The sequence below is a fragment of the Alosa sapidissima genome, chromosome 20 (assembly GCF_018492685.1).
Source record: "Alosa sapidissima isolate fAloSap1 chromosome 20, fAloSap1.pri, whole genome shotgun sequence".
In the NCBI taxonomy this organism is placed as follows: domain Eukaryota; kingdom Metazoa; phylum Chordata; class Actinopteri; order Clupeiformes; family Clupeidae; genus Alosa; species Alosa sapidissima.
In genome coordinates, this window is record NC_055976.1 from 12547348 (window position 1) to 12567158 (window position 19811).

General features: G+C 41.1%; 1 long non-coding RNA gene across 1 annotated transcript; it reads left to right on the forward strand.

Annotated features, from left to right (window-relative positions):
* Nucleotides 1-2937: 2937 nt before the first annotated feature.
* Nucleotides 2938-18704, forward strand: LOC121694397. Its single transcript, XR_006025742.1, has 3 exons — nucleotides 2938-3701; nucleotides 18315-18486; nucleotides 18585-18704. It is a non-coding gene; the product is annotated as an uncharacterized LOC121694397 (long non-coding RNA).
* The last annotated feature ends 1107 nt before the right edge of the window (nucleotides 18705-19811 follow it).

A 19811-nucleotide genomic window follows, 5' to 3' on the forward strand; every position in this document is an offset into this window, starting at 1 on the left:
TATTTAGGACAGCGGTTCCCAAACTTCTTTTTCCTTCGTACCACCACCTACAGTACATCTTGACTCGGCTCGCGTACCCCCACCATCTGACATAAAAACTTAACTCATTCTATTGACGTGTTCCCGGCATCATGTTTAATTGGCCGCCTTTTGAAAACAAATAACAAAATCAAAATGTGCAACTGGTCTATGAGCTCTCATACTAAAAAAACAACGTGGCGAACAACATTATGAAACACAAAGAACAAAGAGAACATAGGCTTAAGATTTTTAAAAAATCATTTAAAAATCAACACCTTTCCGACATTGCCTTTTTCATCTCACGTACCCCCTAGTGGAAGCTTGCGTACCACAGTTTGGGAATCCCTGATATAGGACAACAGTGAGTGATACCAGAGACTTTCTAATGAGGAGACACAGCACTCAAAAAATCCTCTATAGAAATGCATGGGGTTATCCCGCCCCTTCTGCGGCAAAAATGTTGACGTGAATACATTGTGCCAATCATGTAGTGTGTTGTGAATATATTGTGCCAATCACGTGCCACTGGAGCAAGGTTGGTGTGGTGAAGCCTTGCGCACGTGCAGTTCTCCCCGAAATAGATGCTCGATAAGTGCCCAAAATGCGTTGCAATATGGCCACCGAGTGGAGGGACTTATAAAAGGGGGGTACATTTTGAGTATTTTTGCATACTGGGTCTCCCTCAAAGTATATGATTACAGCCTTGCTCTGAATGCTCTGAGTGTGATGCTCTGAATAAATAAACAAAAATTCTCTCAGAATTGATTAACAGCTTCCAAGTGCCAGAGTGTGCTCCACCACTTTGGAGTGGCAGTTTACAAACACACCCAAATGTTCACTCACTTTCACGTGTGTTAATTGTTAATTCTGTCAAACTTAATACAGAAACCTGTCAAAACGTCCCTCTTTGTGTTCTGAAGTAATATTGGTCATCAAGGCTAACAGGCTAACTGCACTTGATCCTGAATTAGCCTCTGAATTCAGTCAACCTTTAGCCTGGGTGAACCCACACAAACCTGTTAGCAAATTTGAATTTGCTCTGCAGGTAAGGATCATACTGATGCCTGTTTCCAAACTTCCTTTCTTAGGACTTCCAGGGGAATAACCAGCATTAAAATTAAACTTAAATTGGTGCATTAAATTCTTACCAAATTACAGAAGTGCAGCAAACACATATTTTTTTGTAAACAAAGGTTAAATGCAGTTGTTTACTCAATTTACATTTGCTTACAGGTTTGTCTGGGTTAACCCCGGGGGAGCGTACCTTTGTTCCCCGGGTGCTATGTTCCCCGCTTTGTATGTGACCGAGAAACATAGGACCCTAACCCTAAACCCGAGCGGGGAACATAGGACCCTGAGAACATAGGGATGACCCCCACCCTGGCAAGTCAACAAATTTGTCAACATTGTGTCTTGTTCTGAGAATGCTAAACATGAACTGGCTAATCCTATAGCAGTTTTCCACTAGTGCCAATGGCTGATAGAGGCTTGTATGAGGGTAGTTTTTGTTTTCCTCCTCAGACAGGAGCCCCAGGTGGTTCATCATGCAGAATTATCCTCCTTGGTTATTACACTCCCTGCTATCAGAATGTAGCAACACAAAAGAATGCACAGAACTGGGGCAACGTGAAATGTGTCATTGAGCGAAAGCTAATTCACTCTTTAGATCTTTTGAAAGTGTTGTCGTTTAGGCAATATTATTATTTCAGCTGTGTAGCTGTTGTTCATTTATATTGTTGTTTTTCATCTCTGCAGTAGACTAGTTATTATTTGAGAGCACCCAGAGGATGCTAAATAAACATAAAACCAAAAAACATAAAGTTCTAACGTAGACCTGTTTTTTTTTCAAAGAAATCAATAAACTTCCAAATTGATGAATGTAGCAGGACGGATTCTCTGCTCCCCTGTTTTTGTTCCCCTGTCCCTTTACCTGGTGGTTTAGTCCAATTAGCATGCCCTGAGTGGACTGTGGCTTGTTTGGCCCACTCTTTGTTGTCTCCTGGGCAGTCGGTGCATTACCAAATTATTCTTCTGGTCCCTGCCATCTTGAGATGTTGAGTTGATTACTGAATGCAGCACAAGCTGTCAAAAGACACAAAAGGAGGAGAATTTGGTAATCAACTTCTACAGACTTTCTTCTCACAAAATGTCAAATTTAAAAAAAATACTGTCTGCAGAGACCCTCTCCACAGTATCACAAAAGTAATGATATTCTGAGCTTTGTCAGTGGTTTAGCTATTTCCTTTGTATTATTAAATGTAAATAATGTAAATAATAGCTATCGCTATATGCTAATCCGTTACAAATGCATATTCAAGTCTTACTCAGAACTAGTCCGAACATCCCCGACTACAGTTTACACTCGCTCTCATCTAAAAATAGACCCTAGGTTGTTAGACAAAAAGATGGGCCTATATGTCAGAAAAGGCTCTGCTGAAATAACACTATCTATGCTTACCTTTTTTGTGGGGACAAAAATAACATCACTGGAGTGAGAAGTATGCCACCTGCATTACCTCTCTGAATTAGCTCAGAAGTGTACTCGCTGATCTTTGGCACGGAGAGGAAAGGAATTGCTTTCATTACACATGCATCCCCACAGAATCAGTTCATTTCTTCAGTATGCCATACGCCTTAAATTGATATCCAAGGTCACACATGTAGAGATCGACAGGCCGGGGGCAGACGGGGGGGGGGGGGGGGGGGGTTAGGGGGAGAGGAAAAATGTAATTTAACCCCTCTGACCCACCGGCCATTACATCAGGTGGAGGAAGCGGAGTGGGATGTGGGTAGTGGACCAGCTGTTCAGCCGACTTCATTGTTTCCTCATTTCTCTTTTGATTTATCTCCAACTAAGACCGGATGAGGTGAAAGGCAAAAGGCGGAGAGGACAGAAGAGGCATTTTTCTTTTCTTCTCTCTTTTTTTCCCTTTTCAAAATCTGGCAGTGCCCCCTTTTATATCCATTTCCCCCAAACGCCTGATGAAACAGAGTGCAAGAGTGTCTGAGCCTCTCATTTACAACCATGACAGGGAGTCTATGACCAGGGACTCCAGGTTAATCCCCCCCACACACACACACACACAGGGGCAACCCTTGGTGCCCTAAGCAACCACACATCTTTTAACTGGATTCCCACATGTGTTTTGGTGGGGGGGTAGGGGGTGCCCTCAATCAATGGCACCGTACGATTCCCCCCAACTGCACCGAGGACTGTCCTATCCATGTCATCCTGTGTCATCATCACCCACGAGAGTGCATAGCCTATGCTAAGTAAGTGTGCCGTGTGTACGTTTTTGTTTTCCTTTACCACATGTTGGATATCGATTGCCATGCCACGTACTGTAGCAGTGAAGCACCGCGGATGCCACCAAGGACAGACCCTGGCAACAAATATCCCTGCAATTCCTTCCTTTGGAGAGATTGAGGAATATTTCCCCCAGCACTTTTCCCCTAACCACTCGCACATGTTTGAAGACAAAGAGACTCTGACATGGTGTGGGGCTCTGAGGGGGCTGCTGCAGTGGCTGGTATGCCATGGGGATAGAGGGACTGAGGCCTCTGATTGATCAAACAGAGGAGAGCGGAAGAAAAGAAAAGAAATGAAGAGAAAGATAAAGGGAGGGAGAAAAGCCTGTGTCTGTCCTTCGCCTGAAGCGACTCCCCCTCCACTCGCCTGGGTGAGTAGGGACTACTTACACAAACCACTATAATCTCTGTCTCTCTGTCTCTCTCTCTCTCATTCTGTGTGTGTGTGTGCGTGTGTGTGTCTGTCTGTGTTTGGACTGGAGCCACTAAAGCTTAAGTAAAATGCTGTGGGAAACCCTTTCTTCTCCTAACTTAAATCTCTCTATCTCTCTGCCTCCCTCTCTTTCCAACTCCCTCAATGTGATGTGTTGTTTGCCTCTTCTCTTAGATAGAGAGAGAGAGAGAGTGATTTTTTTTTTTTTCACTCTCTCTCTCTCTCTCTCTCTTTCAGATGCTGGATGACTTATTTTCTGTGGTGAAGTCAGTAGCTTGACTGATAAGTGGCATTTGCCTCAGAAGTTGACAGTTTGTGTTCCTCTATCCTCCCAAGCCTCTGTGTCATTAAAAACTCATTTTCGTCTGGGGTGGGAGGATGGGGGTAGGGGTGAGAAAGAGAGATGGTGTGTGTGTGTGTGTGTCTGTGTGTGAAGAAGAAAACCATAGCAAACACACAGCAGCTTGCATGAAGACATGGGCACAGACACACAAATCATGAATAGACTTGCACACGCTCCAAAGCAAACACACACTCCAAATGCCTTCACAAACAGATACACACACACGTCTTCACTCTATGGAGAAAAAAACACACACACACACTCTATTTGTGCACACAGTCTTAATGACACACACACACACACTAGAAATGCGCGGATGGGCTATTATTTCAACCGTAACTGCATAGCAAAACTTATCATCCATCCGCCATCCATCAGCACCAACGTTTTTTGACCAATTTTCAAAACTCTTACGTTCTGAACATCTCACACTGCCATTGCCCGATGTCATTTCTGAGTCATATCACTCCATAATCTGTCTCTCTTTTAGGCTAAATGCCTATTCCCTGAATGGTGGGCTACAATGACTATGTGTTTTATATATAATATCGAAACAAAATAACCCAGGTCATCTACGAGATGTTTAGGCCTCCTCCAATACTGGCAGCTGGGTTCATAGGTTGCAGATTTGCTTAGTGGCCTACCAAGGCTCTGCAACCAGACGTGACATGGGAGATGAATCATCGGTCAACTTGCACTGTAGCCTATTCTACTTTCTTATTGCACACTGGAGAGGAAGAAATGCTGGTAGGCTACAGTAGGCTACTTAATTTACACTTTTTGTTACCTTTAGGCCTAGTCCACACGTACCAAACCGATCTTTTTTTCCTCCGTCTTCCCTGGAACCGTATCAAGAATATTTGCGTCCAAACGGATCCATCTCAACACGACTCAACACGTTACTTCATACCCCAGGCCTATAGGTGGTACTGTGTCTTTACAGAAATTCACCAAAACTTGCGCCTTAAAAACAGACAGAATAGGCTACGGCGAAATGGCTAGTGCAAGGAAACCAGATTTGTTTGTGTGGACTGATGGTGAACTGTCAACTGTAGTCAACTGTAAAACTAATAAACTTTATTTTATGGTTTGTGAAGGGTGCAGTCCCGTCCTTTATTCGGCTAACGCAGGTAGGCCTCAAAGGTGCCGCTCCGTTTCGTAGTGCAATTACTGCGATATGATATTCCTTTTTTGCATATCAAATACACGGGCTTTGCATTTGTGAAACCGGGTAAGATGAACGCAAAATTAGACATCAAGTTGCTGTTATTTTCACCTGAAAGAAGAATTACAAAATGCACTTTTTTCAGTAAGCTAGGCCTATAGTATGTGTTTTCAAGGTTTTATTAAAATTTTAATTTTACTTGACCTATGGCTGTAACCCTATCACTTCAACCTACTCTTGCACTGATATCGTTTTTTTAGATTACCTGGGCCACTTTTTTCCTTATTTGTCCATATTTATATATCCATACAGTGTTCCATATTTTAGATTACCTGGGCCACTTTATTCCCTTATTCGTCCATATTTATATATCCTTACAGTGTTCCATATTACTTTGACTATATTATTCTCCTATATGCCCATATTTATCCTACGCTGGTCCCAAGACCCCACTCCTGCACATCTGGACCTCACTTATTTGTTTAATGTTGGACTTTGCTTATTTGCACACGCACTCTGATAGAGCACCTTTGCAATCAATGATTTTATTAGTGAAAAAAAAAATTGGATTTTCTGTTTCTTGTTGAAACCTGGCTGACTTCAGACAGCGAAGCTGTTCTTGTTGAAACTTGTCCCCCAAATTATAATTTCTTCCACTCAATTAGACAAGGCAAACGAGGTAGTGGAATTGCCTCCATTCTCTCAAACAAATATAGCTGCACTAGAGTCAACTTTGGCGAATTCGCTTCCTTTGAGTATATTGCCCTCACTCTGAAGGCTGACCCAGCTGTACTTCTATTAACCTTATACCGCCCTCTTAAACTATGGACTGGCTTTCTCGACCAGTTTTCTGAACTTATGTCGCTCATCATCACTAGCTATGATCGGATAATTGTAAATGACGACTTTAATATTCATGTCAATAAGACAACTGATGCTAAAGCCAGTAAGTTCTTTAATGTGTTGGACAGTTTAGAGCTAAAGCAGCATGTTACAGGACCCGCCCACAACCTTGGCAACACCCTCGATTTAGTCATTTCTAGAGGGATAGAAGTCACAGACTTATCAGTAAATGATATAAATATGTCTGATCATTATTGTGTATCTTTTAATATAGTACTACATACTCCAAAAATCCATCCCGAAATTGCAATCAAATCGCGACTCTTGGACATTAGAGCAGAACAGCAGTTCATAGCTCTTATAGACTCCATAAATTTAGATATTACATCATCCAATTGATCAAATGGTAGAGGCTCTCAATCGTGAATTAGGCGCTCTGCTTGACAAAGTGGCACCCTTAAAGACTAAAAAAAGGCCCTGTAGCAAACTGACACCTTGGATGAATGAAAATATCCATGATCTAAAAAGATCATGTAGAAACGCTGAGAGAACATGGAGAAAAACTAAGTTACAGGTTCACCGTGCCATTCTAAAAGAAAAAATAGCAAATTATAATAGAGCTATTCGGAATGAGAGAAGGAACCATTTTTCTAAGGTAATTGCTGAAAACAGTGGAAACTCTAGGGTGTTGTTCTCTACCATTGATAGGCTATTGCATCCAACACCTTTTGATACACTCAGTCAGGCATCCTCTCTAAGATGCGAAGAATTTGCAGACTTCTTCAAAAACAAAGTCATTTCTATAAGGGAGGCTATTGGTAACACAAGTAATATGTTTGATAGTACACCCAAAAACAGCCCCCCAAAATTAAGGTTCTTTAGCACTATTACTCAATCTGAGCTTAGTAAAATTATAACTCAAACCGGCTCCTCAACATGTGTTTTGGATCCAATCCCTACTAGATTCCTCAAAAAAGTATATGATAGCTTAGCTCCCTTTATTCTCAAGGTAATAAATACCTCATTAGAAACAGGTATATTTCCAACTGCTTTTAAAACCGCTGTTGTGAAACCTTTACTTAAAAAGTCAAATCTTGACCATACCAATTTGAGCAACTACAGGCCTATATCAAATCTACCGTTCCTGAGCAAAGTACTTGAAAAAGTCGTTTGTAATCAGTTAAATACCTTCCTCAACGAAAACAGTATCCTTGAAAAATTCCAATCAGGTTTTAGATCAAATCACAGCACAGAAACAGCTCTAGTAAAAATAGTCAATGATCTCAGACTGGCTACTGACTCAAACAAAGTCTCAATCCTTATTCTTCTGGATTTGAGTGCGGCATTTGACACCATTGATCATAGCATCACCGCCTTGCGAAGTGGGTGGGTCTCTCTGATAATGCTCTAAACTGGTTTCAAACCTACATTACTGGCAGAGGTTTTTATATCAGTCTAGGAGATCATGTATCTGAAAAACATGACTTGCCTTTTGGTGTGGCCCAGGGGAGCTGCCTTGGTCCCCTGCTATTTTCCCTATATATGCTTCCGTTGGGAAACGTCATAAGTCAGCATAATGTAAACTTCCACAGCTACGCAGATGATACCCAATTGTATATTTCTGTGGAGCCAACTAACCCAGATGGCCTTTGCTCCCTCACTGCATGCCTAACCTCCATTAATCAGTGGATGAGCAAAAAAATGTTGAAACTAAATGATGACAAAACAGAGGTACTTTTGGTTGGACCAAAACTAAAGCGAGATATTGTACTTAGTAATCTGGGGAACTTGGCGCACCAGGTCAAACCAAAAGTAACAAGCCTCGGTGTCATCTTAGATGCAGAGTTACGTTTTAAGCCCCATATCAGTAAAGTTACTCAGGCAGCCTATTTCCACCTGAGAAACATTGCCAAAGTGTGGCCCTTTTTAACTCAACAAGATGCAGAAAAACTAATTCATGCCTTTATCACTAGCAGGTTAGACTACTGCAATGCACTTTTCACTGGTCTTCCCAAAAAACATCTAAAGAAATTGGCACTCATACAGAACTCTGCGGCTAGACTTTTAACTAAGACCAAGAAGAGAGAACACATCACCCCTGTGTTGGCTGAACTGCACTGGCTCCCTATTTCCTATAGAATTTATTTTAAGGTTATGTTCATTACTTACAAAGCTCTGAATGGCATAGCACCTTCATATATCTCTGAGCTTTTAATATCTTATCAACCACGAAGGAAACTTAGATAATCCAATTCTAATCTTTTAATCGTACCCAAAGTGCTCCACAAACAAAGTGGAGAAGCTGCTTTTATCCATTTAGCCCCCAAACTATGGAACACCCTGCCTCTGTACATCAAGCAGGCGAGTTCAGTAAATGTTTTTAAAAAAAGATCTAAAAACATACCTGTACAGGAAAGCTTTTAGTTAACTCATCTTATCCTGTAGACTACTTTTTCAGATTATTCTGCTGCTATTGGAGGGTGCAGCTAGCCAGAAGCAGATGGGCTCCCCCCTATTAAGTCAGGTTCTGCTCAAGGTTTCTTCCTGGAATATGGGAGTTTTTCCTTGCCACAGTTGCCATATGGCGTGCTTGTGGGGGGTAAAGGGTTAAGGCTGCCAGTCTTATGACATGTTATTTTCTATATTTTTGATATGTTGCTGAGTGGATTATAAACGGCCCCAGCAATGAAGAAAAGTGATTGATAATGACTGACTGACTATTATTGTGTTACATGCTTCAAATGTAAAGCACTTTGAGCTGCATTCTGTGTATGAAAGGTGCTATACAAATAAAGCTTATTATTATTATTATTATTATTATTATAGCACCTTACCATGCATACTGAATCATAGTCTCAGTCCCTGCCCGTCACTGCAAGCACCTCATGCCTACTCATCATTAAGCACACTAGGTGGATATTTGATTTAGCTTTATTTAGTTTATCTAGTATTTAGTTAGCCTGGGTGTTCCCATGCTGCCTTGCGCGCGATTTGATTCACGCTGCTAAGGCAGCCTGGAGACCATGGAGCAAATTTTCGCCTGAGATAGGGAACCAATCACAGAACAGGTGGGAAAGCAAGACGATGATGAGCTATGCACAGACGCATTTTATAGACATCCGTGGCACCCAATAAACGGATCTGGGCATTTCTTTCAAATACGAGAAAATGAACGTTTGGTTCCCAGACCACGTCTCTTTGAGAAGTGGTGGCGCTAGCCAGGCTAGTATTTAGTATATTTAGTATGTTGTATTTTTATATTCTACTGTCCTTATTGGTTGTATTTTTATTCTGTATACTTATATTTAGAGCTGCCAAACGATTATTTTTTTCTTAATCGCGATTAATCGCTGAATTTTTGTAGTTAATCGCGATTAATCACATATTTTATCACATGATTCAAATTCTATTATTTTGAATTTCAGAACTTTCCATAAGTCCATTATTAACAATGTAAATCAATTATTAAAAGTGTATCTTGATTGGGAATCAAATGAATGCAAAGAAAGTTACTTTATGAATTAACTTTAAGACATTTGATTATTTCAAATCAAATTTCAAAAGATGTGCAGCGGGCCTGAGGCAACACAATGTCTTCTTCAGAAATATAGCTGAATAAACTGAAATAAATGCTACAGCAGAAGTGCATGCACAACATGTAGGACACTTGATAAAGGGCATAACAAACTAAGAGTTCAGTTGAAAATAAGGAAGTTTTCATATTGAGAAATATGCAAGTGCAAAATGTAGCCCAGGCCTACAGCAAGTTACAATGAAGTGCATAACAAACAGAAATAGCCTAGTCCATTTCCATTAACTATTTTCAGTTTTGTTAACTAGTTCAGTTGAAAATGTGTAACAGTGTAGGAGTATAAACAATGTTGAGCTCGTAGATCAGGAGTCCGCAAGTAACTTTGGCCGCGGGCCAGTATTTTTCTTTGTGCGGGCCAGAGTAGGCTACTATTAAATGCAGTTCCGGTGGATGGTCTATTAGTCCACACACGCATCCAACCGGAGAATGGATAAAAATAAATTGTGAAAAAAATTAACCATGTATGGGCCCATTGATGGTATAGCCTACTTGAGTAATTAATTTATCTTGATGAACTGTTTTATCTCCCCTATCAATATTGTAAATAGTAAATGTGGGCACCACTAGGCACCACAATAATTTTGGCATTGATGGACAGTTTAACACGGAGCCTGACTTATTCTAATTACTTCTTTGGATAAAGTCTATTGTACTTTTATTCTTAAATAGGCTACTTGGTTGACCTACAGTATCTCCTGACAATGTTACAATGTTTATTGTTTGCCTACAAGACATAATAGCATGCAGAGTAGAGGGTGACACGGGAATCAATTTTCACTCCCGTCCCATCCCGAGCCCGCACAAATACTCCCGTCATATCCCGATCATGTGACAGCCCCCCAAAAAAAATTCTGTCCCGCAAAATCCCGAGAGAAAGACTCCCGAATCCAGTCCCGCTCCATATGTTGATGTCTAAAGTTATCCGACTGTTAGGCTTCCCAGTAGCGTGCGGTGACTATACATTTTGGTAGGGCAGAAAGCCTTGTCTAACTTTTCTTTAATAGCCGATCATTTTGGGCTACATTAAAATTACATATTTTACAGGATTTTGTGTAGGCTATGCTTAAATCATTTCATAGTCAGAATTGTAGATCTCATCCCATCAGTTAAGTTTGCACCGTTCTCATCACGTTAAACCAGCGAAGCATAGCAACGTTGTTGCTATGGGTAAACAAAAAATTTTTTTGTGTTCCGCCAGGGTTATGCGATAAATATATTGAGGAATGCGATCGTCGAGGTGCCATGCCCCAACATTGCATGACACATTAAACTCAACGAGAATCGCTTTCCCGGACAGCTTGTGCAATTGAATAGAGCTGTCCTTTGCTGACACTTTCGCCTGTAACTGTTTCTTTGCATCCATTTTGCCTTAGGGCCTAGTCGCTGAAGCTGATTGATTGTGAACAGGGCAGCTGCTTTGTCTTGCTCTGATAGGCTACCAATCAACAAACATATTGTGGGTTGTAATTGGTTATCTTTTCTAAAACGAAATGCCTCACGTCTTTGGGCGCACTCACTGCATTGCAGCGTCATTTTTTAAAGTTAATCTCTGGCTTCCCGCCAGCTCCCGTTTATTATTTCCTGTCCCGTCCCAATCACGTTACCAACAGTGAAATTTACTCCCGTACTGCGGGAAACCCGCGGGAATACCGTGACCCGCGGGAGTCCCGAAAAATTGTCACCCTCTAATGCAGAGTGAGAAGCGAACTACAGGAGTTAGCTGGGAAAAAAATAGCTGGGCCTATAAAGAGGAATGGAAAGAACATTTTTAGGGCTGCAGCTATCGATTCTTTTTGTAATCGATTAATCTAGCACTTTATCGATTGATTAATCGATTAATCGGATAACATTTTTTTTGTATTTTTAAACAACCAAAACAAATAATGCATAACGAAAATGACATTGCTGTAAAATGATCCAGCAATTGGCACAGAGGTATTTATTCTAACTCCAACATTTGGCTCCAAAACTAAGCCCATTTATTGCAATTTACCCATTTAGTGTTTATAAGTGCCAGTGCCAACAATTAAATAATGTTTAAAATACTCTGTCTGTAAAATTGCAACCTCTTGTGCATGACCTAGCTGGGCGAACAAAGCTGTCCATACTATGTCGTGAAGTGCTGGGAGGGAGAAGAGGGAACGCAATGTAATGTATTAATATGCACAACAAGTTTCATGCTACTAACAAATAATTTTACCATTACTAAAAAATAGCCTACCATTAGGCTACTAACAAATAATTTTACCATTAGGCTACTAAAAAATATTTTTTGGGGTGAGCCTATTTGCTGTGGTAACCTAGCAACCTGTGTGTGTGTGTGTGTGTGCAAGCGTGCGGTGAAGATGAGGGTGCATGCATGTGTATAAGAAGGGGTTCTTTTTAGGCATAACCTACTGTCTTGCAATTGAACGTGAATAAGTTTACTACTTAAAAACATCAAAGCTAAACATTATATCACGACATCGCTACAAATAAAGTATGTGATTAAAATCAGCCAACATCAATGTAGGCTATAGGCTACGTAGATAGATACAGTGGGCAGTGCTTCGAATTGGCCAGCTTCACTCGCGGTCCGCGCGTGGGATCACGCGGTATCACGCGACTTTAATTTGTATTTTTCCAGTGAGACGCTGCAACAACCCAAACAACCGGTAGATGGCTCAAGTGAGCAGGGTGTCTCGTAAAAAGAAATGGAGCCTGGAAAACCCTACACAGACTTCACTACAGACTTTAGCAGACTGGTTTAGAAATAATGTAATAGCCAGAAATATGCCTGCCCTAATAAAGAAATATTTGGTTAACTGCGAGTGAATCCTGTTTGCAGCCGTAGAGACGCAGGACAAATGAAACATTCTGGTTTTCTCTGAGTGCAACGATGATAGACAGACATCATTTGGACAAAATATAGAGTATTAACCTCCATTGCTCAGCCAAATGCCTTCCTGTTACGTCCTGTTATCACGGAGTTAGGCCTACAGGCGATAAACGATTTTTGATGGTCACAAGTTTACTTCATTAGGGACTGTTCGTTATTTATTTAAGGGGCTACCGGAGGAGTTTGGGGAGCATTAGTCCAAAAAGACGTGACCCTCCCTCGCCAGCAATACATTTTTCTATGACCCTCCAAAGTGATTATGAAAAAATCACTGTCAACTTTTTCTGGGTTTATCGCCTACTGTATTTTAACGTTTTCACATATTTGGCCATAAGCCGTTTATCATAGGCTATCACGAAACCAAACTACAAAGGCGAACACTTTAACAGGGGGAATTAATTGGGCATGAATCATGCTGAACGCTATTTCGCTACCTTAGAATAATAAGGTTCTATCTGCGTTTTGAGTAGGTACAACCGGGACGATTGAAACGGGGACGAATGAAACATTCCGGTTTTCTCCGAGTGCAACGATGATAGACAGTCATCATTTGGACAAAACATGGAGCATATTAACCTCCGTTGCTCAGCCAAATGCCTTCCTGTTACGTCCTGGTATCACGGAGTTACGAGCGATAAACGATTTTTGATGGTCACAAGTTTACTTCATTAGCGGTTTATTTTTTTGGATTATTAAAGAGTGTTTTTCATTTAAAGGTTTGACTTTGTGCTTATTCAGTAGAGCATTTAGTGCTCTCCCCAATCCCAGACGTTCACATTGCATGTTTGTTTGTAATGGATGCAACCGCGAGATAGGCTATGCGTTTGACAATAAGTTGTTAACAGAACCAAGACATATAGCCCAGCAGCAATCTAGGGACTGATCGTTATTTATTGAAGGGGCCACCGGAGGAATTTTGAGTGCTTGAGATGTTAACCTATTTAAGTTTAACGGCGCGATTGCCGTGAGAGCACGATTCATTGGCGCTTGCATGTTCGGCCTTATGTCTACGTGCGCACCTGAGGCTACTCAGCTGCAAGAGAAATAATTTCCCCTCTTTGTATGTTCACTGCAAGTTGGCCTACCATAACTTACCAACTCTGCACTGTAGACTGGCTATTTATATTTTTCTGTGAAATAAGCAAATGTATTTGTTCAACTTTATGAAGCAGAATTACGCATAGGGTACTTGGAACATAATACATTTGACAAAGGACAGATGAATGTTGCTAGTGACAAAATATTAACTTTCAGTGTTTTACGATGTCTTTGTCATGGGGAAGTGTTTTTCCCCATGCATTTATTCTAGGTTACTGTCAGTGACTGCCGTGAGAGAAGCAGGTTCTGTGTTTCGTTCATGTCAGTGACTGACGCGAGAGAAGCGGGGTCTGTGTTGTGTTGTGTTGCGTTGCGTTAATTTATTTTCATTGGGCATACCGTGCCGTGCCGTCCACAGCTCTTCAGTTCTGACAAAGCCAAAATTACTCCTTTTGAAACAATGAGTGCAGGAAGGGGGGGGGGGGGGGGGGGGTGTCCCAAGCAGCTTTCAGCCATAAGGCTACTTTGAGAACATTTCAATTCACCCGACACTAATATTCAAAATGTTGAAAACTATTTCGGCATAGCCTATAAAGCAGTTTAATTAAATGGAATGTTAGTTGTAAACAAACGAGCTACTTGGTGAGGTTTGGCCTCACAGATGCGCTCGTGCCTTAGATGGCAGGAAAAATCTTCACGATAGGCCTATTAACTAACCACCCGATTCACGTTGGCTGGGGGGAAGGGGGACCATCAGACAATTGTGCCCAGTTAATCCGGCCCTTCCCCCAAAAAATCACACCTTCCCACCTCTGACAGCTTAAAAGAAGTCAAGAGGACTCCTTACTCACAGACCTATTCACAAACCTGCGGTTTTGAAATCCTATGCAGCTACAGGAGCTTCCAATCGCGAGGAAGCAATTTTGCATTGTAGGCATAACTAACGCCGCCAACAACAACCAAAACTAGGCTAATCATTGTCAACATGTAAATTAAATGTAACATTATTGTGAATCAAATTAAAATGTTCTCTTTTGCAAACGTAGGCATAGTAACAGAATAATTTAATAATGTTACAAGATACTACATCAATCCGTATGTTTCATTGGGCTACTAGGCTATTTGTTTTGCCTTGATTCATTTAGGCTAGGCCATATTCACAGAGAATTTTAAGGCTAAAAGTAGCTCCTAACTGGCGAATTTAGGAGCAACTCCTAAAAATAATGGGCGTGTCACTCCTAACTTTAGGACTCCTAATTTTTTCACAAAAAGTAATTCACGAAGCATTTTAGACCTAAAAGTAGCACCTAAGTCTGGGACAGCTTAAGTCGAGAGGACTCCTAACTCACTAAGACCTATTCATAAACAGCTTTTTTGTGGCATTTTACGTTGCGATGTTTTGAAATAGCCTATGCGCAACAGGAGCTTCCAATTGCGAGGGAACAATTTTGCATTCATAAAAGGGATGCAATAACGCCACCAACAACAACACAAACTACTCATTGTTAACATGGAAATGAAATGTAACGTTTCATTGTGAATCAAATTAAAATGTTCTCCTCTTTGCAAATGTAGCCTAGGGATATGGTGACAGATTAATTTAATAATGTTGCAAAGGTAGGCTACTGCATCAATCCATAGGACTATGTTTCATTAGGCTACTAAGCTATTTGTTTTGCCTTACTCTTTATTAATTTAGGCTAGGCCTTTTTATTCAGTTATTAATCATCTTCCGTCCTTCACACTACTTGTGTAGCGCACGCATTCTCCGACCTGTCACCTGTCAGTCATCATCGGAAGAGAGGTGTTTGGAATTCCCGCGTTACAATCGTCAGCCAATCAAGGTGGTCACTTCAGTCAAGCTCGTGCATGAGTAATGACGTCATCCATAGCCACGAAGACTCACTCCTAGTTTAGGAGTTGTCTGAAAGGCTTTGTGAATAACTTTTAAGAGAAAACTCCAATCTAAAATCTTTAAGTGCGATTTAGGAGTAGCCTACTCCTAGTAGTAAGATAAAAGCCTTTGTGAATAGCCTACGGCCCCAGTTATTCATCATCTTCCGTCCTTGTGTAGCGCACGCATTCTGAGACCTGTCACTCATCATCGTAAGGGAGGTGTTTGGAATCATGCCCGCGTTACAATCATCAGCCAATCAAGGTGGTCACGCTTGCCCATTTACCAAAATTAATGGTCGAATATTACTGATGATCATTGTTATTTAAGAACATGCAGTGTGCGTAGGGTACCAAAAACATCTTGCTCGTAAAAAAGCATCATAACGCACATTCTGGTGGGTCTGTTATTTACTGTAGGCTGCGCAAACCACATGCCTTTATTTTGGGCAAGCCTGCATTCATTCATTCATTCAACCTTTATTTATTCTCGGAGGGTCATTGAGGGAAGCCCTCATTTTCAATGAAGCCGAAATTACAGAAGCGAAGCAAAGCGCTCCACAAACAAGACAACATTCGAGGCCTTCTGTTGAAGAATTTTATATAAAGTCTGCGCTGACAGTAATCCTCCTGCCCCTGATAGGCCTACCACAGCTGTGGATAGTGTGGAATGTTCAAGTAATAACACAATCCAATGTGTGTCTCAATTGTCCCCCGCTGACCACCTCACACATTTCTCTAGATTTTGCAACGAACTTACATGACACAATGCCATAAAATATGCCAGTTTTAGGACACAGAATAATGTTTGTAATGATACCAGGTAGGCCAGGTATTGTCGAAGGTGCATGGTGAAGTGAAATTCTTACTTTGGAAAACAAACATTTGCCGATATCATCGCCGATCATCAGAATATTGCAATAGATTCTGTGTTCTGGACTGCAGGTAACTTGTTAAAGGAGAATTCCGGTGTGATATTGACCTAAAGTGTATCGAAACATGATACCGAGTGTGAACGTATGTCTCATAGCCCATCTCGGCTTGTCCCCTGCACTTGACATTTAAAACGAGACATTGAGAACTTTGAAAAAGCACTGGTAGTTTACTTACAAGACGATTTATACAGACAGTATCTTCACGAAGTTTAACGTTTGCAGCCATCTTGAATTTAGTCACGATAAGTCGAGCAACGAGTAAGAATGAACAGGTATGATAAGGGATCAGATTCCAAAAATAATTCAGTGGAAATGCATGGATTCCAGTTGCTGCTACTGGAAGAAACTGGAATCCATGCATTTCCACTGAATTATTTTTGGAATCTGATCCCTTATCATACCTGTTCATTCTTACTCGTTGCTCGACTTATCGTGACTAAATTCAAGATGGCTGCAAACGTTAAACTTCGTGAAGATACTGTCTGTATAAATCGTCTTGTAAGTAAACTACCAGTGCTTTTTCAAAGTTCTCAATGTCTCGTTTTAAATGTCAGGGCCCTAGGAAGTCTACCAATGAAGTGTGGAGATACATTGAGCCTCGTAAATGGGTGTAAAACAGTGATTTATTTGCATGGCTAGCCCGATGCCGAAGCACCACTACTGAAAAAGTTGTTGGTAGCATCGGCTAACTAGCGCCAGATTTTGGAGTGCAGGGGACAAGTCGAGATGGGCTATGAGACATACGTTCACACTCGGTATCATGTTTCAATACACTTTAGGTCAATATCACACCGGAATTCTCCTTTAAGCCAGTGGTTCTCAAACTTTTATTTCATTCCCCACTTTGATCAAGGGGCATGACTGATGATAGTGGAGATAACGTGTTATCCCGAGGCTTTTGCAAGTCAGCATCTTCGACGGTAGTCTATTAAAAATATACGTTTTCGATGTCCCAAACGGAGAGCCATACTTTATTGTTTTTAACGATTTCTATGCTACTCACAAAAATGTAGGCATGGGGACATGATGAAGTAGGCTATCCAACTGTCGTGTGTTAAATTATTGTGATCACGAGCCAGTGGTTTTCAAACATTATGCGTGACATCTAACTAAATGCAACAGGCTCATATCGTCCTCGCATTCGCAAAATGAGGACCAGTGTTTTGTCAAATTGCAAATAGCTATTCGTTTTAACGATTTTTTTATGATAGTATGAAGTGCTTTTTGTATAGGCTACTATCTTGATCTTGGAATATGGGGAGGGAAGTGGCGCGTCTGCAGTCAGCCAAATATGAATGTAATTCTGCGGCATAAAGCAGATGTATTTGTTTATTGTACAGAAAAATAAAAATGACATGTCAAGTAGTCAATTGACTACATTGCAGTCAAGAAGTAGGGCAAATTAAGACACTGTTTTGATTTGCGTAGTTGCGTTACCCCCAACACTGACAATAACATAGACAGCAAATTAAGATATTTTTTCGTTTTGTGGAGCGGCACCAGTAGGCTATCAAAAGCAGATTTCGATTTTCGCTACCAACGTGTAGTCAAGCCTTAAGCCATACCAAAGTAGCCTTAATCGAGGTAATGTTTAATTACGATTTATTTTGTTATTGAATTCGTAGGCTGGGATTCCTCTCGGTAACAATTACGTTTAAAGGTAGCCTAGCCTCCTGCTTTTTCAGAAGGGGCGGCAGTCAGGCTCCTGACAGAGCGATGTACAGTGGCAGAGCGATGCACAGTGGCTGAAAGTGGTACTAAAGCTTCACGCAGCTTCATGCCTCGTAATGCGCGACTGAAGTGGCCATTTGAAAGCGATGCCCACTGTAACTAATGTTTGCTTATCTGCATTTATTTATTACAGGTCAAAAAACTAGGTGCATTGGGCTATGTCCCAATTTTGTTTTACGCAAAAAAAGAAAAAGCCTCTGGAAAATGGGTGGCAGATGTTATGACCGATCTGCCACCCACTGAAGACAATCTGAAAATTGTGGCCAGCATGAAGAGGGCATACAATTTTGTTTTGCTTAAAGAAGGTAGGATTTGTGTCATTTAAAAGTCATGGTAGTTTTAAATGTTTTGCCTTTGCTGATGTGTACATATCGAATATTAACATACACATTTAATATTGTAGGGAACCAGCCCCAGCCTCAGGTCCAGCCCCCTGCCTTAGCCCCAGCCTCATCCTCAGGCCCAGCCCCTGTCTCAGGCCCAGCCCCAGCCTCATCCTCAGGTCCAGCCCCTGTCTCAGGCCCAGCCCCAGACTTTTGTGGCCTTTAAATAAAAAAGATGGAAACAAAAAAGAAAAATGTTATCCCTACACAAATATACAGTAGAACAGTGTTTTTCAACCTTTTTTGTGCCACGGCACACTTTTGACAGTTAAAATGTCCCACGGCACACTAACATCCTGTGTGAAGAAAAAATAAACATACCATAGCCTAAAATTTCAAATAATACACAGATATGGCCTTATTATGGCTTCTATGCAAGACCTGCTCAATAAAACAAGCGCCCTCTGTTTCATTTGTAGGTGACTATATCTAATTTAATTGTTGTTATGAACTGGATATGTGATGATTCTGTGAATAGTGGATATGGGGCCCCCGTTGTACAATGCCTGCATACCACAAATAGTGCAATGAGAGCATGTGGTTATAAATTCTTTGATGCAACAGTTGCTTTTCTGGACCAGTGAGTGACATTTGGGTAATTTTCTGCAGCACACCTGATGATCTCTCACGGCACACTAGTGTGCCCCGGCACAGTGGTTGAAAAACACTGCAGTAGAAGGTATCTACTATATAAGAAAAATAATGACTCATGTCTACCTTCTGATATCGTCGGGCAAGTGAAGTAGCCAAGTTATTAAACTTTTGCTGATTCCAGCGCATGGTCATCAGCGTAAGCATGTCTGTACGCCCTGCAAAAAAGAAAAGAATACACTCATCTGTGTTGTACTACATGTCCCTCACCTGACGTCTTGTGCCTTTTGCTTGTGAAGTGAACAGAACAAATTATTAGCAGAGAGTTGACAGTGGGGGAGGTTAGTAATCAAGTAGCTTGGCACGGTGTCGCATGATTGTAGACAAATGGTGCAGGGTAGCAGGGTAGGAGAGTTGTACAAAGCAGTGTCATTTTACATAGAGTCAGAAAATGTGTGACCTCAACAAAGCTCACCTTAATTATAAGAATCTGGAGTCTACAGTAATTTGAGTGCTTTTGTTAACAGGGTGAGAAGGTGGAGCTTTTCAGTTGCTACACTTTTCTTGACACTTTCAATCTAAGTAGTGCAGTGACTGGATAACTTACCTGCTTTGGACATATGTTTTGTGGTCACAGCAATCCTAGAGAGCAGACC